Genomic DNA, 21,063 nt, shown 5'->3' on the forward strand with positions numbered 1-21,063 from the left:
GGGGAAGGGGAACAGGACTTCACCGGGGAACAGTGTGTACTTCCAGGCCTCCTCTCCAAGTCAAGTTGTTGTCCCTTCAATCTCAGCCGTAGAGGGTGCCGTTCAGCTTCAAGTTGTTGTCAAGTTGTTCAGTCTTAGCCGTGGAGGGCGTAGCTCAGCTCCAGCTCCAGTTGCCGTTGCTAGTTGCAGGGGGCACAGGCCACCATCCCTTGAGGGAATTGAACCGGCAACCCTGTGGTTGAGAGGATGCATTCCAACCAACTGAGCCATCCGGGAGCTCAGCGGCAGCTCAGCTCAAGGTGCTGTGTTCAATCTTAGTTGCAGGGGGCGCTGCCCATCATCCCTTATCCCTTGCAGGACTCAAGGAATTGAACCGGCAACCTTGTGGTTGAGAGCCCACTGGCCCATGTGGGAATCGAACTGGCAGCCCCCGGAGCTAGGAGCATGGAGCTCCAACCGCCTGGGCCACCAGGCCGGCCCTAGATGCTCACTTCTTGACACAGATCCACACAAACCTGTGTGACAAATTATGGGAACCGAGATAATCCTGCCTTCGCAGAGTTGGACGTGGGCAGAAATTACCAAGGATACCTTGTCGGCTCTCCTGCCTCACTTTTAATTAAGTATCAGTTAACAGAAAGTGAAGATTGCTGAAACATTTTCTGTCTTGTCATTCTTCTTCCTACATGTAAGAATCCCTGGGCCAGCTTTCTCCTACTTTTTCCCAGTGTTTCTGGGAAGTCCATTGTCACAATAACCAGTGGTCTTGGGGTGATGGGGAGAAAGTGATACTTCGAAACACCATTCAGGGCCCACTTTCTCAGACTGTAAGACCTTCTGAAACAGCTTTAACAGATATAACTCATCAGAGTAATAAAATACTTTCTTTAGACCGTTAAAATGTAATGTTCAGGTCAAATAAAAAAAATGGGCACAGGTAACACTTTTCCTACATGTATTTTTTAAAATCCTGAAACTATTTCTTTTAATTGGAAGGAAAAAAATATTACATTATCCTGCTTTCCGTTTTCCAAGACAGTTTATTGGAAAGAATTGATGGAGAACCACCCTAAGAATTTCCTGTGAGTATTTAAAGCTCGTCAAGAAGTGCTGTCATTTCAGAGCTTCTTCCCATTGTCGATATGATTAGAGATAAAGGATGGTAGACTCCTTTGTATAGAACATCAGCCCTCAAACTGTGGTCTGCGAACTCTGAGAGACTTTCTTGGGCTCTGAAAGGTCAAAAATATTTTCGTGGAACTACTAAGGCATTACTGATCCTTTTCACCGTCTTGACATTTGCGCTCGGCTGGTGGAAAAGCCCCGGTGGGTGAGGGTTCTGGTGCTTCAGCCTGAGTCAAGGCAGTGGCACAAGCTGAACCAGTAGTCGTTCTTTTCTTCACCTCCATATAGGCTCACTTAAAAAAAAAAAAAAAGCCAATTTCACTTTAGAATGTCCTTGATGAAGCAGTAAAACTAATTTTATTAAATATTGGGAATTCAGAGAAACTTATCTGCCATCATGGGGCTCTCCCTTAATGACTTGTCTGATGAACTGCATTTCAGTGGTGATATTAACAAATGTGATTTTTTTTTAATACGGTACAATGAAAGGTATTGCCATTTGAAAGAGCTGCGTAACTCAGTGAACCAATATTTTCCAAATGACCAAAAGGCGACGTCACAAAATCACACATGGGTGAAAAATTCCCAAGTGTAACACAGTCTGTGGATTTTAATGGAAGAGCAGGGAAACTCACTGATGTGGGTTTACATCCCACACTGCAAGGGACCTTTAAGAACCTACCACTTGCTGAATTTCAGTGTAAAATCAAAAAAGATCCACAGTGATCTAAAAAGGCTATAAAAATACAGTCAGTTCTATTTTAACGCTTGTGTTGAAAAAATCAGGATTTATTGCAGCAAGAACCCCGAGGTGAATGCAGAAAACTACGCAGCCAGTGTGAGCGGTGGAGGATCCACAAGAAGTCTCCCAGGGACACCCAGATGCCCTGTTCACATCCAGTGTTGCAATGTTCCATTCCACCTCACATCCCCATCCCGACACCACAACACAAGGGACAACCCTTCCGATTACCAAGGACATGTGGCCCCCACACTCTCCTCTCTTTCATTTTCCCTGTTTCCACTCCGCCTATTTTGTATTTTTCCTCTGTGTTCTGTGTTCTCTTTTCTCTTTTTGTCTCCCTTCTCTCACTCTTTTTCTCTCTCTCCTTTGCTCTCTTCTTCTCACCCAGAGGGTGGTAGAGATGCGAGCTGGGTGGGTGGGTCTGGGGGAGTGCAGGTATCCAGTTCCTCAAACGTCAGGTCTCTTTCCAGGTAAACATCTACATTGATTGTAGTATCTGTTCATTTTTAACTATTTCACGTGTAAAACTGTGCTATGATTTTTATTAGATTCCATCCGTTTTCAATTATATTCCTATCCAGTTTTTTTGGTGTCATTGAGTTTTGAAGTGTTATGTCCCTAATCTCATTTTCTTCTAACCTGATTTTCTTATCAAAACCCTGTGGTTTTTATAGCTCAGTAGTACATTGCTGAGTACTTTCTAGAAATGCATGTGTGCCATTATAGCATAATTGATGGTGCCCCTTCCAGAGCCCAATACTTTCTTCATAAACTTCTTCAAATACTACCTATATTTCATAAACTCCACCCAGAATGTCTTCCTGTTCTTCAACCAGTCACAACATTGCAATGGCTTGACTGTAGAGGCAGAAATGAAAATTCACTGTCTTCTATAAAACCAGACATTTAAACAATGTGTGAGAATGTGCACTGCCTCCATTCTCACTAAAATTCTTTTGTTTAGGAAAATACAGTTATTTTTTTATAAAAATGTGAAGTGCCATGGATATATTATTCTACTTTCAAATGAATTATTACATAAATATTTTCAACACTGCTCTTAATTCCTGGTAGAATAAATATCAGTCTATATAACCCACATAAAGAAAAGCTCTTTAGGGTCCTCAGTATTTTAAGAGAATAAGGAGGTCTCCTCAAAGTTACTTTCTAGGGGAACTAAACCTCAGGAATGCAGAATTCAGCTCCCAGGGGGAAATACAGAACCTCTGAGGGATCTTTCATTGCTACCTACATTCTTCTAACTCTATATTCTGTTCTCAGGCAAAGCAGGAGTAGCTCACATATCATAAATAGTGAGTGACCTGTTATATTTAAAAGAAAACCATCATTCTTTTTGTAGCCCATTTTCAACTCTGTTTCTGATTATGTTTTATTCCACATTTGGTTTTAGGAAAATTAGATGGTAGTAGTAGTCATTCCTTACTCCATTTTGCAGTGAAGACTTTAAAATGATAAATATTACCATCTTTGTTCAATTTTTATTATTGTCATACCATTAGGTAACATTCACCGTTTTTTTTTTCACATTCTTTTGAAAATTGAGTTGGTAACCTATCTTGTGGGTAGATAAGGAAGCTTGGGAATAGTACAGTACAATCGTAGTCAGTCACTTTATTTCTCCTTGCACATCACTTCTTAGACAATGTAGATTTTTAAAACTGAATCACTCATTTCATGACATTTACAAAAAGAAAACAATTACGGACACACACATACAAAAATAACCCACTAGATACTGCTAGGTGAACATAGATAAATTCAGTGAGGCAGGATTTTTTTAAACCTTTGTACAGGATTATTGCTTGATCATCTTAGATTTGCTGGCAGATCCTGCCCACAAACACACATACTTCCACTTATCTCCCTTTCCACTGTTCGGTGTAGAATTCTCTTGTCCCTTATTCTGAGGAAGACAATATAATTATTCTAATCATTCTACCAGCATATCACCGTCATCTTGAAAAACTGGACGTCATTGAGATATCTGATTATTGTTTTCAGGAGGGGAAATATAAAGATAGCCCCTAGATTTAGAGACTAACAAATTATAAAAATAAGCAATGTTAAGCACAATAAAAAGAAAAAAGAAAAGAAAGAAAATACCCAAATTCATAGTAGCTTCTCTGTAGTTGCTAAAACTATGGACGAAAAAGCAACAATGATCCTGTCACTCCTCGATTTTCTCTATAAAAAGGGGGTTTGGGTTGTGAATGCAGCTCTGCCAGTCAGTAAAGAACATAGCACTCCCTTTAGCTGCTGTTATCGTGAAAATGGAGCTTAGAATGTTCAAACAGTGAATAAGACATACCTTTCAGGTGAGCAATGAAGTTGGGACTGTGCCACCATTTTGGTACTCACAGGACAGGCAGCTTCCCAAATCAGCTGTTTACCACTCTGAGAGTCTCAGATGACAAGTGGCATTAAATAGGTGTTGCTAGAACTGTACCTGGAAATTCGTGAGCATGGATGTCCAAGCATCCAAGATAACGAATTTTGGAAAGAGATGTCTCCCTCTGGAGAGCAATGCTGTCATTAACCAGCACGTTTTTCAGGTGTGTTTTATAAAAATTGGTCATTCGTTTCAACATCTTCCTGAAGTTAGCCAATAATCCTTCTTTGAACTCAAACCACAATTTTCCGTACCTTCTCCTTTCTTCGGGGACCCAATCTAAGAAAAGCCAGCATGTTGACCCCAAAACATGTAAAACCCTCTGACTCAGATCTGCGGACCTAAGCCCCAGCCAGTTTCACCACCTCTTCAGGTACTAATACTGAAGTTGAGGAGGGGAGGTACTGCCAACTTTTCCCAAAGTCTAGGAATTGAGAACAGTCAGGAATGCGAGTCCTCTCACGAGCTCAGTAGATCATCTGTGTCACGATGCATTTGCCTTCTAGGGTCACAAGATCAGAATTTTGACTCCTAACTGCCTCAATTGCGTTGAAGCATTCACAGAAATTTCGTCTGTTAGTCATTGAGCGTGGGAAGGCTGGAGAAATGGCAAAATGTACTATGTCATGTCACAGGTGAGATAAAGAGCAGGAGAAGAAGCTCATTAATTACAGCTCTGCTCTTACTGATCACAGGAAAACAAGAAACAGTGCTGCTAAAATGGGGCTACGGAATTGCTTTCACAACAACACGGCTGCCGAATTTCCTAAAAGAACATCTTTGAGTCATGACTGAAATACAGTCTTCTTTCAAAGGGTTTTCTTTAAGTAATGTTATCAGTAAAACTATGGTAAACAATATTTTAACAAAGAGACTGTACTCTGTTTCTTTGCAAGTGATGTTTCTATGAATGTATCGTTTTGGCTTAGATGAAAGCAAGCAAGGAAAAAAGATGAATCCCTTCAACAAATCATCTCCCAAAATAATCATTTAAAGTACCAACAAATGCTTCTTCCATAAATCCATAGGCAAAATAATAAAAGGAAGAGTAATATATTGGAAGAATTTGTTGCACTTTTCTTATTAATATGGAGTGGTAGTTTTGGTAAGTGCTCCAATATAAGGAAGTTACTGTTTTGAAATAAAGCAAACCTTTGTTTTCCTTGGGAAAAAAAAAAAATATGGAGTGGCAAAAATTCTTAGTTGTGGTGATAGTGTAATAAGGTTATGTGACCATCTTTTCTGAAATATCAAAACTTGTATTTCCAAATAAGTGTTAGCGTTTCTCAAACCTTTTGGAAATAAGGTGGAATCAAAATGCACAAATGAAAACTGGATGTCAGCCCACCACACTCAATCCTGTCGCACTTCCATTGTTCAAGCTGTTTCTATTCCCCCTTTAGAATTACTTTCAAAGTCTAGCACATTCTTTTAAATGAATATAGTGATGGCAAGTTCTCATCCATTTGGCAGTCTTTTATCTGGGGAACAATAAAAAAAATCATTTGTGTCCAAGTCTAGTAAGAATGGGAAGTCTATTCAGTTATATTTAGAAGTCTATTCTTCAGAATCAAAGGCATCTCAACTCAAGAGTTAAGAAAACTAAGTCTTCAACAGAATGCTAGTCCTGACAGGTATAGGTATTTTTTGTTTTGTTTGTGGGGGGGGAGGGCGGTGGGGGGGGGCAGTGGTTGATCTATTTTTGGTGGAGTAAGAGTGGTGGACAACAGAGTGTATTAGCAGTACTTTCTTTCCATAGCTTTCTGTCCAAAGAACAAAAGCTATTCAAATATATAGACATTTCGTATCTGATTTCTGTGGTCAGGCTTGTAAAGCACAAATATCATTCTCAGTCACAATAATAAACTCTGGGAGAGAGGCAACAAGTGGATTTTCTGGGACCCGTCAAGGAGTTTCTCAACTAACATTTCTTAAATTCATGCATGCACATAAAGTCCTCTGGTGTCTCTTCCCTACACAGGACGGGTGATATTTTGTAAAGTGGTTTTGAAGACTCTGCTAGCCTAAGCCAAGGGAAAAAAAAACATCATCTCTGTTTACAGTTCCATTTTATTTAGAATTAAATCACCCATTCATTACAGTTAATAGTAGATGGATTATATTGTATATTAGATCCTTACTAGAGTAAACCAACTCTTTTTTCTAAAAAAGTGATATTATCTTGGCTTTTCAGTCTATGTGGAAAGTTTCTGGGGCTTTAATAGTAGATGTCTCTGTAGTGTGAAGAGTCTTCATTCCTTTCTAAATAAATCACCGTGTTACTGATTCGGTCCCAAGTAGAACTGTTCAGCCTCTCTGTGATTGGTTTTAGCAAAATAGCTCTAGAAAATGCTCTTTCATTCAACAGCATCGACCAACAGGATGTTGTATGACTTGAGATAGAATTCCACGCAGTTGAGAAAAATAAAAATGTTAATGACATGATTTTAAAAATGAATGTAAATAGATGAGAAAAGTAAGATTTTACTATAATTCCTTTACCTTTAATATGCTTCAACCTGCTGAGCAAATTTTTCCTCATTGGTACTGCTTTAATTCAAACACTTTTGTCCACCGAGGTTGAATATTTACTTCACCCAGGAGTTTTCATGGAACAGAGAGGGGAAGAAAGATCACCCAGTTGTTATTCTATGTCAGCAAAATGACCACCTGTTGCTGTAGATTCTGTAAGAAAAAATCAGGCCTATTGGGCGGTTCTCGTTATTTCGACTGGTGCTGTGTTGTGACAGCATTTCCACCGGCCACTTCAACTAACAGTCATAAAGCCTGAACCCATTCACTCTGGACCAACCTCTGTTCCAAGAGCTTTCTATGTATTAATACATTTCATGCAAACAACAGCCTCTGAGGAAGCAACTACTGTTATTCTCATTTTACACGAAAAATGGGAGGTCCAGTGTGGTTAAGTAATAATCGACAAAGTTATATTCGTCAAAACCGAAAGTATTCAGAAGGAAGACAATCTATCAAAGACAAAAATAAATGATTTTCATATGAACAAGACAGAGACACTCAAGATAAACGTATCTCCCAACGTAGCATGAGCTACAAACCCCATGCTCATCTGAACTGCTGCCACAGACAAAAACAATATAGTAATACTATTTCCAAGAATACAAACAACACCTTCCACTGGGAGACCACATAACCACAGATTCCACTTGAATGTACAAATGCATATTAAGGAAATAGATTGTTTAGAGGTTAAAAAGATTAAGTACTTAAGTGAAAAAGATTAGGTTTGACTTAATTCTTCTTTGTGGACATCTCAAAAACATTTTTAAGTCAACATAGTTGAATGCTTATTATTTTCCCATATTAATGAGCTCTTCGATGAAATGTATTTCTAACGCCTTAAAAGGCTTCCCTCTCCTGGTCTACAGCCCTCACTCCCGAGTGTATCTTTAAGCCCACAAAAGGAAAAGGGCTAACTTTAGGATGTGCTAGTGTTCCTTCAGGTTGCTGTGATGGCCCTGATGGAGAGCGGGCAGGGGAAGAAGGCCATCTGGTACTGTACAGACATGGGTTCCCATCCAGGCTGTGCCACTGACTTACGTACAGGAACTTCCATCACCCAACCTTCTGGGCTGAGCCTCCGTTTCTCCATCTGTAAAATACAAGTAACATCACTGCCTGGCTTGCATAATTGTTGTAAATTAAGTAAGGTAATGCACACAAAGTACCTGTCATGCTATCTGACATATGGCAATTGTTTAACAACATATTCAGTAATATAGTTATGAATGCTGCTGTGTTATTAAAAGACTACCCCAAGAACATGAAGTAAGTTTTTTATTGGTTGGTTGGCTTGTTTTGTCAAATGGGTATAACAATAAGTATCTGCAGAGGAAAATTCAGATGATAGCCCAAGGCTGATGACTTCTGACTTCATATTTTATTCAATAGCTCATTCATTTCTCTTATAATATGAATTTTTTTGCAGAAATAACTAAAATTTTCCAAACTTTTGATTGAAACCAAAAAAATCTAAATTAACTCATTAAGTTTTGTGCTTTTAGTATTATTTTTCAATTCGGTAACTGTATTTGCCTGTTCAGTGAGTCACGGGTAAACATATAAGAAATAGTCACAGAAGACAAAGTACTCAGGCCAAGAACATGGTGTGTAAAAGCTCAAACAAAATATTTGTAAAAACCCTAAAATTAATTCTGAATATTAAAAACTCTTTCAGAATGGAGAGAGAGAGAGAGAGAGAGAGAGAGAGAGAGAGAGAGGCAACTAAGAAAGTAGCATCATTTTTCAAGTAAAAATGTAAAAAGTACCACAAAGAAAATGTAAAATTATTCTTGCAAGTTTCAGGAAGGGAGACGTGGGTTCAACAGAACTGTGAAGAAACAGTGGCCCATGGCCCTGGGTGACAGTGGTGCACAGAGGTTAAAAGCCCACCACTTTCCAGCTGCCTGAAGTCTGGCAAGTCCTTACCACCTCTGATTCCTAGGTTTCTTTTCTATAAAATGAGGGTAACAACATACTTACCTCACAGGGCTATGATAACGCCGAAAAATGAGGAACACAATACCTGCCCACAGCGATCATTAAAAAAGATTATCAAAAATAAGATTTCTCGAGCAAGACAGATGACCACTTCACCTGCTTATTCAAGGGTGAGCAAGAAAACGTCCTGCTTCAAAAGAGCTTGATCCTGAGGGCAATCAGACAGTGCATCAGGCAAAGCAGAGGGAGAGGAAAGCTCTAGAGAAAATTTGCCTCGAGCACGAAAAATGTTTCGTTCCACCTCTGCATTTTATTAACACATTGGGAGAAAACTAAAGTATGCTGACAACATCGTTCTTAAAATGGGATTTTTCTCACATCATTTCAACGGTACCTTTCAACACTCAGGTAAACAAATCCGTTTGGAACCAAATCTACCACGAAAAGTAAATCAGGGGGAAAACGAGTTTCTCCATGTTGTCAATCCAAGTCATCACATGAGAATATGGCAGTCATACTCAAAAAGTACCATGAATATAAAAATGATCATTTTAGAGACAGTTATTTGAATAGTTTCACTCTGTTTGTCAGAATCAGATGTTAAGTGATTCTTCCAGAAAACTAGAGATAACATATATGAGCTCCCTTCCCAGTTGAATGGGGAGAGAGAGGTGCTTTGTTCATTAGGTATATTATATTGAACATTTAAAACTGCAAAATATCTTATATATAAATGTCTCACAGGCATGAAGTGATTTTTATTACAAAGTCACTCTTTCGCCCCAAGTACTTGATCTTTAGTTGTACCTTTTGGAGTCTATCAAAACTTTAGCCTTACAAGTTCTAGCCCAGGGTAAATACATTTTCTAATGAAAAAAGGATATCAAAGGCCAATGTTACAATTTTTAATTTAGTCACTGCAGAATTACCTGTGTATGTTACCTGTCTATGAGGGTTCCTTTTTCTCCATAGCCTCTCCAGCACTTGTTATTACTTGTCTTGTTGATGATAGCCATTCTAACAGGTGTGAGGTGGTGTCTCATTGTGGTTTTGATTTGCATTTCCCTAATAGCTAGTGGAGTTGAGCATTTTTTCATAGATCTTTTGGCCATTTGTATGTCTTCTTGGGAGAAGTGTCTGTTCAGGTTCTCTGAGTATTTTTAATTGCATTGGTTTTTGTTGTTGTTGAGTTGTATGAGTTCTTCATATATTTTGGATATTATCTGCTTACCAGAGGTGTTTGCAAGTATCTTTTCCCATTCAGTTGGTTGCCTCTTTGTTTTGTTGATGGTTTCTTTTGCTGTGTAGCTTTTTAGTTTGATAGAGTCCCATTCCTTTATTTTTTCTTTTATTTCCCTAAACTTTGAGGGCAAATTCATAAAATCCTCTTTGAACCTAAGGTCCATAAGTTTAGTACCTATGCTTTCTTCTACGCAGTTTATTGTTTCAGGTCTTATTTTTACGTCTTTGATCCATTTTGAGTTAATTTTAATACACATAGTGACATAGCAGTCTAGTTTTACTCTTCGGCATGTGGCTTGCCAATTTTCCCAGCATCATTTCTTGAAAAGGCTTTCTTTTCTCTATGGTAAGTTTTTGGCTCCTTTGTTGAAAATTATCTGTCCATGAATATGTGGGTTTATTTCTGGGTTTTCAATTGTATTTCATTGGTCTATGTGTCTGTTTTTCTGACATACCATGCTGTTTTGATTATTGTCTTTTTGTAATATAAATTGAAGTATGATACCTCCAGCCTTGTTCTTTTTTCTCAGGATTGCTTTGGCTATTTGGGGTGTTTTGTGGCTCCATATAAATCTGATGACTTCTTTCTGTTCTATTTCTTGAAAAAATGCCACTGGGATTTCGATGGGAATTGCATTAAATCTGCATATTGCTTTGCATTATGCCATATGCTTCTCCTCTTAAAAGTTTAGTATAATTTAACAAAGTGCAGAGTGTTTTTAATAAGGTTACACAGAAATTTGGGGGGGAAATTATTTTGATTCCATCTGCTAGACTCAGATGAGACACATGAAGGCAGCTAGACCCAGGACACGTAAAGGTCAGGAGGGTGGGAAAGAATGGATGCATTCTGTCGATGCACGAAGCTGCATACCCCTGTGAGAACATCTGCAAATGAATCACCAAACACCTCCACTCATCAGATCACAAATCTCTCTGGAAACTAGAGAGACTATTATCCCACACAGACCTGCAAATACTAACTGCACATTAATGACATTTACATAATGACTCAGTGAGAGTGCAACAAAAAATGTCAGGTAGGAATGTGATTGGCAGGCACACATGCTCACAACGATAGCTCCACTCTCCTCGTGGCAAATTTGTCATGCACGCTGCGGAGGAATAACCGCCAGCAGTTTTCTGAGCTGAATCGCGTAGTATGGGAGTTCTGGGAGAGAGAAGATTGGCATGAGGACACATGGGGCTTACGTGCTTACTGGGGCTGCAGAGTCTAATATATGTAGCATCATTTGAGGATTGCGTAAGTACTCTCTAAATTCTAAAGAGGGGTTCTGGTATCAAGTACCCAAATCACCTAAGTACAGAAATGAAATTATTCCATGTTAAAAAGATTGCTGTGTCTCTGTTACTACTACTTAGTTATTGTATTAGTGCAGGTTCTCTGGAGAAAATGAAGAGATTTTAAAGAATGAGAAATGAGGAATTGCCTCATGCAGTTGTGGAGCTGGCAAGTCTGACATTCTCAGAGCAGGCCAACAGGAAATTCAGGTCCTAAGAGCTGAGGTTGTTCTGAGTTCAAATTCAGCGCAGTAGTCTTTGATCTTAACACCTTCTTCTGATTGGACGAGGCCCACCCACATGATGGAGAGCACTCTGCTTTACATAAAGTCCACTGGTGTGAATGTTAATTGCATCTAAAAAAATACCTTCATAGCAACATCTCGATTGGTGTTTAGCCAAACAACTGGGCAAGATCACCTAGCTAAATAGACACATAAATGTGACGATTACAGTTATAGACATCCTTCCAATAATCAAGAAAATAAGTACCCGCAGGAAAATGACACTCATCATAGTGTTTCCACAACATGAGGCATTTTAAAAACATGGCCCTGAAATTTTGTGACATTACTTCACTGAGAGGTGACAGGGAAGGCTATCTTTCCACATAACTTGAGCCTCACAGCCTGATGGCTTCATTCAGAGGAGGTGTCCCAATAGGGAGCTTCTGGGCAGCATTTCAAGCTGCATTCCAGGAGGAAGCAAGGTGACATTTGACGACCTAGGATCAGAGATCACGTGGTATCACCGCTCCATATTCCACTGGCGGATGTTCAGGCCCGTGTTTCAAAACTGCCACAATTAATTAACATTCATTGAGCTGCTACCATGTCCCAGGCTCTGTGATGAGCTTTTACATGTTTCAGTTAATCCTCCAACCTCCCTGAAATGTGGTTACTCTATATAAGTAAACTGAGGCTGAGAAATATTCAGACTCTTCCCAGATTCACACAGCCAGCATGAGGCAAGCCAAGCTTCCAGCCTAGGCATTACAGCTGTAAATCCCCACACTTGTGCAACATAGGCCTCCTACTTAAAAATAGAGAGCAAGAAATAAAGAAAAACAAAATCAAATTTAATAATGACTTTTTAAAAAAAAAATTTGCCACCAGATGTGCACATTTTTGTCTAGGTCACCCCAGCATTCATTCATTCTTCTGATAAGCTGAGCTGGCACTAACCCAGCGCCTGGAGGCAAATGCGCACAACTTTCCCATCGAAGCAGATGAAGTCTCAAGGTATCAGGCATCGGCGAGTGGAGTCCAGGCAGGAATTCAGTCCCCAGTCACCACCGCAGCTGGGCACCATCCTGAAATGAGAAACTACACATGTTGACCTTTGCCCAGGCCACCCTACTCCTCAGGGATGTGAATGGGGCCCAGCCCTCCCCTTGCTCCAGCTGCAACATGACCCAGGTCTGCCTAATGAGACTCGGTGCCAGAGTTCTTGCTGAAACTGGTAGAAAAAGAAATGACTTTCTTTGCAGATAGTTGTAGCAGTAAAAAGATAGGGTAAGGCGAGAGTGGCTGTGTCCACTCTTTATTTCAAAACTTGAAAGAAAGCCACCACAAAAGAAAAGCAGAATAAAGAGCTAGAGAAGACACTAGCCCTCTGGATCCAGCCTTGCCTGAAGCTGAGTCTATCCCTGGGCTCTTCAGACACTTGAACTAATAACCACTTTCCTTTTTTTTTATGTTATAAACCAGCTTGTGCTGAATTTATGACACAGTCGGAAGTTTTCCAACTAATAACATCTCTATGTTGATGACTTCATTTCCTTACCTGTAAAAAACCTAAATGACCTTGAATATCCTTTCTAGCTCTAAATATAAATAAATATAAGTACAAATATGTTATTGTACATATACATATTTCTACATCCTGGGGCCTCAGTTTCCTCGTCTTTGCAATGAGGATTAGGACTGAAGCGTCGTCAGACCCCTCCCATGCTCACAGCTCTGATGCTGTGATTTTTGCATAGACCAGGACAGAAAATGTCCTCGTGAGTTATTTCTATCCAGCTCACCTGAGAATGTGGCAGGTCGGGAACAGCTCTGTCACACTGCCACCTGGTGACTTTGCTTCACTAAGCTGCTGCCTTGTTCTAATCAAATAGGAACCCATGTAATTCTATAAGCTTCTGAAATAACGGTTCAGGTCTGGAACACACACAATTTTTAAAAAAGTAAATGTGTTTCAGCAAACGCTGACTGAGCCTCAGCTGGGCACCTGTCACTATAAACAGCAGAGGAAAGTGCCTGAAACTCTCTCTGCCATCTCCGAATTTTATTTTCATGAGGATGTCTTATGGTGTGAGTCATCCGAGGATGACAAAATAAAGAGAGACAAACGGCCAGAAGGCTCCAGCAATGAGGGATTTGGAAGCTATCAGATGTGTTATCCACATGAAATGTCACAGTCTGATAGGAGAACGTCACTCCATGTGGAGAGGAAAGCTGGGGCAAGGGCAGGGCGCTAATTCTGCAGAGATGTGAGCAATTGCTGGAGGGCTGCTTGGAGAGGAGCGCAGGTGTGTTCTGCTCACTGCTACCGTGTTTCCCCGAAAATAAGACCGGGTCTCATATTAATCTCTGCTCCAAAAGAAACAACGCATTAGGGCGTATATTCAGGGGACGTCCTCCTGAAAAATCATGCTAGGGCTTCTTTTCCGGCTAGGTCTTATTTTCAGGGAAACACTGGAGGAGGAAGGCTTTCAAACGTAGTTGTGGGTCATGTGCTAGAGCAGCTCAAAAGTCCATCTAAGCAAGCAGAGTGCAGACAAGCAGAAGCAGGAATACTGGCAGGGGCGTGAGGTTAGTATGATGTCCTAAGTCCCTAACCCAGGGTGCTGGGAGCAGGAGAGCTGGATTTAAAATCAAAACACAGGTACAAGACGGCTTTCTGAGTCAGACTGCACGAGGTCTGACCAGTGATCAAACCTGGCTTCGGGGAAAGGAATTCCTCAAGATGGGGAAATGTAATCTTGAGTTTCTGAGGTCTGAGGATGTCCTGCTTGTCCGAAGGACACACTCACACCAGGGTGATGCCTGGGCCTGCATCCGTGGTCACCTCCCGATGCTCAGTGAGCTGGTACAGGGGAGCAGCATTCCTGCGTGTCACTCAGAGACAGCTGCAAAAACTCAGCCACACACAGAAGTCACTGTGGCACATGATGTCATTCCACTGAAGTCAAACGAGTCCCCAGCTCACCTTCCCAGATCCCAAAACTGCCTGTGACCCTTCAAACTCCACTCAATGCAAGAAGAGTGACAAAGGTGAGGCAGAATGAAAAGACACCATCATTTTAATCGATTGTGGTTAAAATACCTTACTTTTGCAAATTTTACAAAAACACACAACCTTCTAAATGCATTGATAAGTCCTCTCCCGAGTCCTTGGGAGGGGTTCGTGCAAGTGAGGAAGCGAGAGCTTCGCTCATTTATCTACAAACTTGTACCAGGGCCCCAGGTGTGTGGCCGCTGCTTGGAGCCATGCTGGCCTGCGTCCACACAGAACTGACAGTTCCGCCATGTAAAAAAACAAGCACCTCACACTCATGCATTTGCACATACTGCTGTGTGTCTCTGGAGAGCTTTGCAGTGAACAGCTTCCCAGCTGGAAGGAATGGTGAGTGCAAAGACCCTGGGGTAGAAATATGTTTGGTGACTGTAGATTTCGGGTTCAAGGAACAGCAAAGAAGCCAGTGCGGCTAGAGAAGAATAAGGGAAGAGGAGAGCAGGGCATTGTGGATCGAGACAACCAGGCAGGTCCTGAGGCCCTGCAGACGTTGCTAAGACCCTGAGTCTGACTCCGAGAGAGTTGGGAAGCCAGGCAGAGTTGTGTGCAGAGGGCTGAAGTGAACTGACGCACATTTTTAAGTATTACTCTGTAGAGAATAAACTGTGGCTATAAGACCAAGAATTATAGCTTATTCATCTTGGAGTTAAGGGTGGTAAGGGAATATTATTTTAAAGCCGGAGGCAGATTTTTCTCTTAAGGAGAAAAATGTGTTTAGAAAAATAAAGCCCTTGGGATAATAGCCAAAATGGCCAAGACAGAGAGAAGTGAATTGTGCATGAGAGCTAGAGACGTACTGTATCCTTCTGTTTCACTTGTCACACGTCCGTCATCACATTTCAGCTCACAAGCATGCCATTAATTCAAAGCACAGAAGACCTTCTAAATCTATTTGGAGAAAAGTCTGGAACAGATACTAACAGGTACAATTGGAGAATATTCAAGTCCTGTTTAAAAATTCACAAGTGTTTACATTAGAGGAAATCTAAATATTGGAATACAGAGGAGAAATGGGCAGACTCTATTCTGTAGTAAAAACAAGGGGGGAAAAACCACGGGGCGTCCTTAGAGCTTTGAAAACGTGTTTCCCGAGCATTCGTTTGGAGCTCCACGTCTTCAGTACAGCTGTTTGCCCAGTCTGGTCCAGGGCCGTCTGGAAACAAGGGCACTGGACGTTATACAATTCGTGGTACAAATAAGAGGGGTTTAAACATGTGCTGGCCAAGGGTTTTTTTTCCTTCTTTTGTTTCTTAAAGCTGCTTCCAAGATAAATTCAGAACGATACCTCAGCCATCCTGGGCCACGGAAGTCTCCCAATCTCATTGTAACATGATTAGATGATCAGGGAAGGGGCAAACCGTCAGAAGAGATTAAGCAAGGAGAGCCCAGACACACTGATAAGACAAACCTACACTGGCACTTTCCTTCACCTGTAACTGGAAAAACGCCACAGCTTATTACAGTGAATTTGAAGACGTAATGTGTTTTTTGCCCTTGAAATTTAACGAAACAAGATAAAATGTAAGTAGTTCAAGTGTTACGATGTAATTGACTCTCTAAGGAAGGAGATCACTGGGAATCAGTGTGTCCAGGGGCGTGGGTATTTCGGGGACTGCTTGCCCCGGGTTCACAGCTTCCTATTAAAAGCGGGGCTAGGCGGGCATCCTTTTCTCTCCTTCCAAGCTCATGCATAGAGCACAGGTGCCTGTCAAACACCAAGCAGGCATTGGAAATTGTGTCCATCTAACAAATACTGCTTGGGCACCTACTATGAGGCAAGCATGGCTTTGGCACTTGGACCCCAAATTAGAAAGATACTCAGTTAGCTCACCCAGTCTAGAGGAGAGCTGGACGTGCAACCAGAGCTGCTACTTGGCTAGTGTGTACCTGTGTACCTCTCCACCTGTGACAGCGGTGTCCTTCCTGTTATGTCAGTGCGTATGCCAAAGCAGTTACAAGGTATTTTTTAGTATCACCCTGGAAGCAATCACAGTGTACTGTCCTGTATTAAAGGAACATGGGTGATGCCCAAGAAACAGAGAGAAAAGACATTCATCACATCTCAGATTAAAACGGAAATGATGAATAGCCTCCCATGCTCTGTGACTCCACCCAACATACTGTCCCACAGTGATACTTACGAAGAGCCATAGACTTGTCAGGTTGAGACGGACCCTAGAAATTAGCTGGAGCAAACTCCTCACTCTACAGAAAAGGAGATGACATCACAAAATGGTTTAGTGACTTGCCACATCGCCTACCTAGTTCCGATCAGGTGTGGTTTTTTTTTTAAAGGCTGGTTCTGAGGGGCTTGATTTTTTTTTATTAAGTTTATTGGGGTGACAATTGTTAGTAAAGTTACATAGGTTTCCAGTGTAAAATTCTGTAATACATCATCTACATATCTTATCAGGAGAACTGATAAGACTCAGTTCTCCTTCCATCACCATATATTTGACCCCGTTTACCCTCATCTACCAACCCCTTCCTCACTTACCTCCGTAACCATTCAACTGTTGTCTACGTCTATGAGTTTTTTGTCTTGTTCGTTGCTTTCAGTTTTATATCCCACACGAGTGAAATCATATGGTTGTCAACTTTTTCTGACTTACTTCGCTTAGCATAATAATCTCAAAATCCATCCATGTTGTCACAAATGGTACTATTTCATCTTTTCTTAGAGGAGTAGTATTCCATTGTGTATATATACATCTTCTTCATCCAGTCATCTATGGAAGGACACTTTGGTTGTTGCCATGTCTTGCCTGCCATAAATAAAGCTGCAGTGAACATTGGAGCTCATATATCTTTTTGGATAAATGTTTTCAGATTTTTTGGGTAGATACCCAAGAGAGGGATTGTTGGGTCATATGGAGATTCTACTGCTTGATTACTTTCAATGAGGCACTATGTGGACTCTTTGGGTATGTGACACCTGTGGGAAAGCAGCATTAGAGAAACTGATGCCTTGGTTATTGTCCTCGTGGAGGATAAAAGTAATGTGGATAGCATCTTCCTCACTGGTAATTTTTAAAAGAGGGCATTTATATGGATGTCATAAAAATATTAAATGAACATGTCTCAAAGATATTATTTGACTGATTAATTCTTAAAAAAACAGAGAGGTTAAACCATTTGAATGACAATCCAAAGAGCAGAGATAGATGGATGATTAATGGATATAGATAGATAGATAAATGATAGATCGATAGATGATAGGTTAAAATAATAAATTTGCTTAAAACATGAAAAATTGGCCAATATCAATAGGACAATAACAAATGGTATCTCCAGGGAACACAATTTGCCTTTCTATGGAAAAGAACCATTCACATGGTTACCAGTATCCTGCTACCTGTAAAAGAGCATCAGATCTACAATACATAACCTACAAATGTGTGTTAGACAACGCTTAGTTTTCCATTGAGGACATCCAATAATTTTTTGCCCATTTCTAAGTTTTACAATTTTTCCTGTAAAGTTCCTGTAGAATATCATTCTAATGCATTGACATATTAAAGAACTAGTGCATTTTCCATAAAATATTACTTCTATAAATTTAGTAGCAAGTATTTTTCCTGGGTACCCTACTAAATATTCTGGTTATTATTCAACATTGGCTTATAATGACATGATCTATAAAACAGAACAGTGTCTTCCATATTTGTTCATAAGATTTAATCCAAGGTGCTTTTTAAGATTCACATTGTCAGGAGGTCTTTCCCTGGAAATTCTCATTCAGTATGTATGGAAAGGGACCTGGATACAAATATTCTTTAATAAGCACCCGATTATATAATAAGTACATGATTTTATGATCAGGTAACTTGGGAAGTGTTTAATTAAAGCACTGTGTTTAATTTAAAGACTTAAAATAATGTAACTACAATTTTGAGTGTCCTTAAATTAGTTAAACAACCCTTAATTAAACTTTTATTCGAGCAGACTTATCAAGTCTTTTTTTGTGTCAAAATTCATGACCACTTATTGTCTCCCAGATCATCTAAGTATTTTCCAGAGTAAAAACGTTAATTGCATCTAAAGCAGCTCTCTTTTAACTTTCTAAGGCCCCAATGCTACCTCTATATTTTCCTCGCCTTACGTTGTCTAGTGTGATAGCATCCTTTGAGCCGCCAAAATTATAGCAAAGTGATCAAGCAAAGTGAGGTCAATCACCTGGAATAGCAGAGACAGCTGATCCACCAAAGCCTAAAATATGAGGTGCAGGGGAGAGGCAAAGATAAGATCATGTCACAGTGATATCTGAATCTGAACGGCAAATCTAAGACCCGATCTTGCATGAGTGCACACATGGGCAAGAGGAGAGAGTTCCGGAACAAATATGGTACATCCAGATAAATTCCCAGCACAGCATTCCTCAGAGAGAGACTGTTCCCATAACAAGGTCTCAGTCTCGGCCAGCACACACCAGTCCATTGAAATATTTTTATGCTACTTGGTAAATGGTTACTATCCGAAGTCCATCATCCCTTCCTCCTAGCCACGCCAGCATCCAGTGACTGAAGGAACGACATCTGACACAGCAGAAGTCCCCCAAATCCCTGCTTCAGCCCTTCTGCCAGTGACTATTTGGACTGCTTTGAGCCCACATCCTACTTGTGGGTAAACATGGTGATTACTACCCGTGCCTGCAGGATACATCCACTGGTCCTGCAGGGTGCTTGGAACCACTCTTGAAACTACCAAAAAGAAATCCACTTTCTCTTAGGAAAATGAGCATTTGCCCTGCTTTGCCAGCATTTGGATCTGTATGTCTTCTTCACCTGACAATGGCAGGCATGCCCTCACATGTGCATTGTGACTTTAAAACAAGGTGTGCACTAAACATGGGCTGTAATTTTTTTGCCAATTTATAACTGAAAAATATTTTGCTACTTCTTTTCTAGTAATTCCTGTTCAGCTTCCTTCTAAACACTTCTAAAAAGAGTAAGAAAAAATTTATTGTACATGTATTTATCTGTAAGAGGCTACGGTAAATGCTGTTATATTTCAACAGAGCTAAAGAAAGCACAACTGAAACAAAACTGTTTTATCACGCACTGGGTACAATGTTTGTTCTTTCATGGGCCACTGTCAACTCCAGTTTTCTCTGGAACGCTGTTTCTTATTGAAATGGTTGGGCTTTCTCCTTAAAACAACTCAGGCAACTTCATTTCGCACCAGCACATCTGTGGGACATGCTATCAGGGAGCTGCTTACACTAGATGTCTAGACATCTAGGGGAAAGTCCTGTTCCTTTCACCAGGACCTGGCAAAAGCCTTTTACAACCCTTGTCCTCAGTGTCCTCCAGGAAAATGGGTATACGGACAAGATCAGAGCTGCAGCTTTGTAGCAGCATAAAACCATCTTCAAAAGAATAGGCTCCAAACTACAAGTTTCGAAGCATTTGTGACAGAACACACAAAAAACCACCACCACCAGACAAACAATATTACTTCGCCAAACTGTTCATTTTAAACAGACAATCCTTAAGCGCTGAGGCAACTCAGATACCACCTACAATTTTTGAACTCCACTAACCGTAGTCAACATTTCGATTAATTATAATGCACGCGATTTTGAAGGAAAGATCCAGTCCACTTAGTATCATTAGTTTGTTTATTACTGTCAGCGATATGTCTTACGTACAGTACTTACCCCATGGAAAATCTCTATTTTAGTTGGTACTCAGTTATAGGATTAAGGACCACATCAGCCATCCCGTTCTACACACTACATCTCCAGAATCTACTGGCTTGAAACAAAATCTTTTATTTAGCTCCTGTTTCCGTTGCTTGGCACGTTGAGCCGGGTTCAGCCACGCACTTCTGGGCGCACGCGTGCACGCGTGTGTGTGTCCTCGGCTGGGTGACTTGTCTCTGCTGCACGGCGTGTCCCCTGATCCAGCAGCCGAGCCCGGGCTTGTTCCAACAGCAGCTTGGACGGCCTTCCCGGGGAGCGGGCAGAAGCCTGCAAGGTGGCTCGAGGCTTAGCTAGCGCTGGATGTCTTGGGACATCGCTAGCATTGCAATGACTTCTGCTGGGGGGGCGGGACAGGAGGTCACCGCCATTCGTTGAAAAGAAAACAGTGACAGGCAGGCGGGGCCACAAGCTCCTCCATGCACCCCTTGTTGGAAGCAGCCGCGGACGCACAGCAGAAGCACGTGTTTGCAGGGAACAGCGCTTGGCGGTCCCAAGCCTTAGAAGGCGACGCATGGAGCTGAACGAGAGGCCGGTGCCAGCGAAGCCCAGAAATGCCTTCAACACACGACCAGCCAGGCAGGCCTCCGATGGCTAGTGGGAGGCCCCGTCGAGGCTAGTTCAGCCGTGACAGGCTCAGCGTGGACGCCGCCGACGGCGCGGCGAGGCCCGCGCCTTCCCGCACGCTCGCCCCGGAAATGGGCTCGCTTTACGGCGGCGCGCGCCGCGGCGCCAGCGGGGCCGTAAAAGGCAGGCCCGGCT

General features: G+C 41.2%; 1 long non-coding RNA gene across 8 annotated transcripts; it reads right to left on the reverse strand.

Annotated features, from left to right (window-relative positions):
- Positions 1–576: 576 nt before the first annotated feature.
- On the reverse strand, positions 577–21,001 carry LOC308506458. 8 transcript variants are annotated; one of them, XR_013994710.1, is made up of 5 exons: positions 20,260–21,001; positions 17,098–17,365; positions 9,686–12,612; positions 6,783–7,908; positions 6,340–6,673 (listed from the first exon to the last, which is right to left on the reverse strand). It is a non-coding gene; the product is annotated as an uncharacterized lncRNA (long non-coding RNA). The 8 variants fall into 8 exon arrangements; XR_013994709.1 differs by lacking the exon at positions 6,340–6,673 and adding an exon at positions 577–1,418 and having other exon boundaries at positions 6,783–12,612; XR_013994711.1 differs by having other exon boundaries at positions 6,340–7,908.
- Between the last annotated feature and the right edge of the window lie 62 nt (positions 21,002–21,063).

This window comes from Rhinolophus hipposideros, assembly GCF_964194185.1.
Source record: "Rhinolophus hipposideros genome assembly, chromosome: 13".
NCBI lineage: Eukaryota > Metazoa > Chordata > Mammalia > Chiroptera > Rhinolophidae > Rhinolophus > Rhinolophus hipposideros.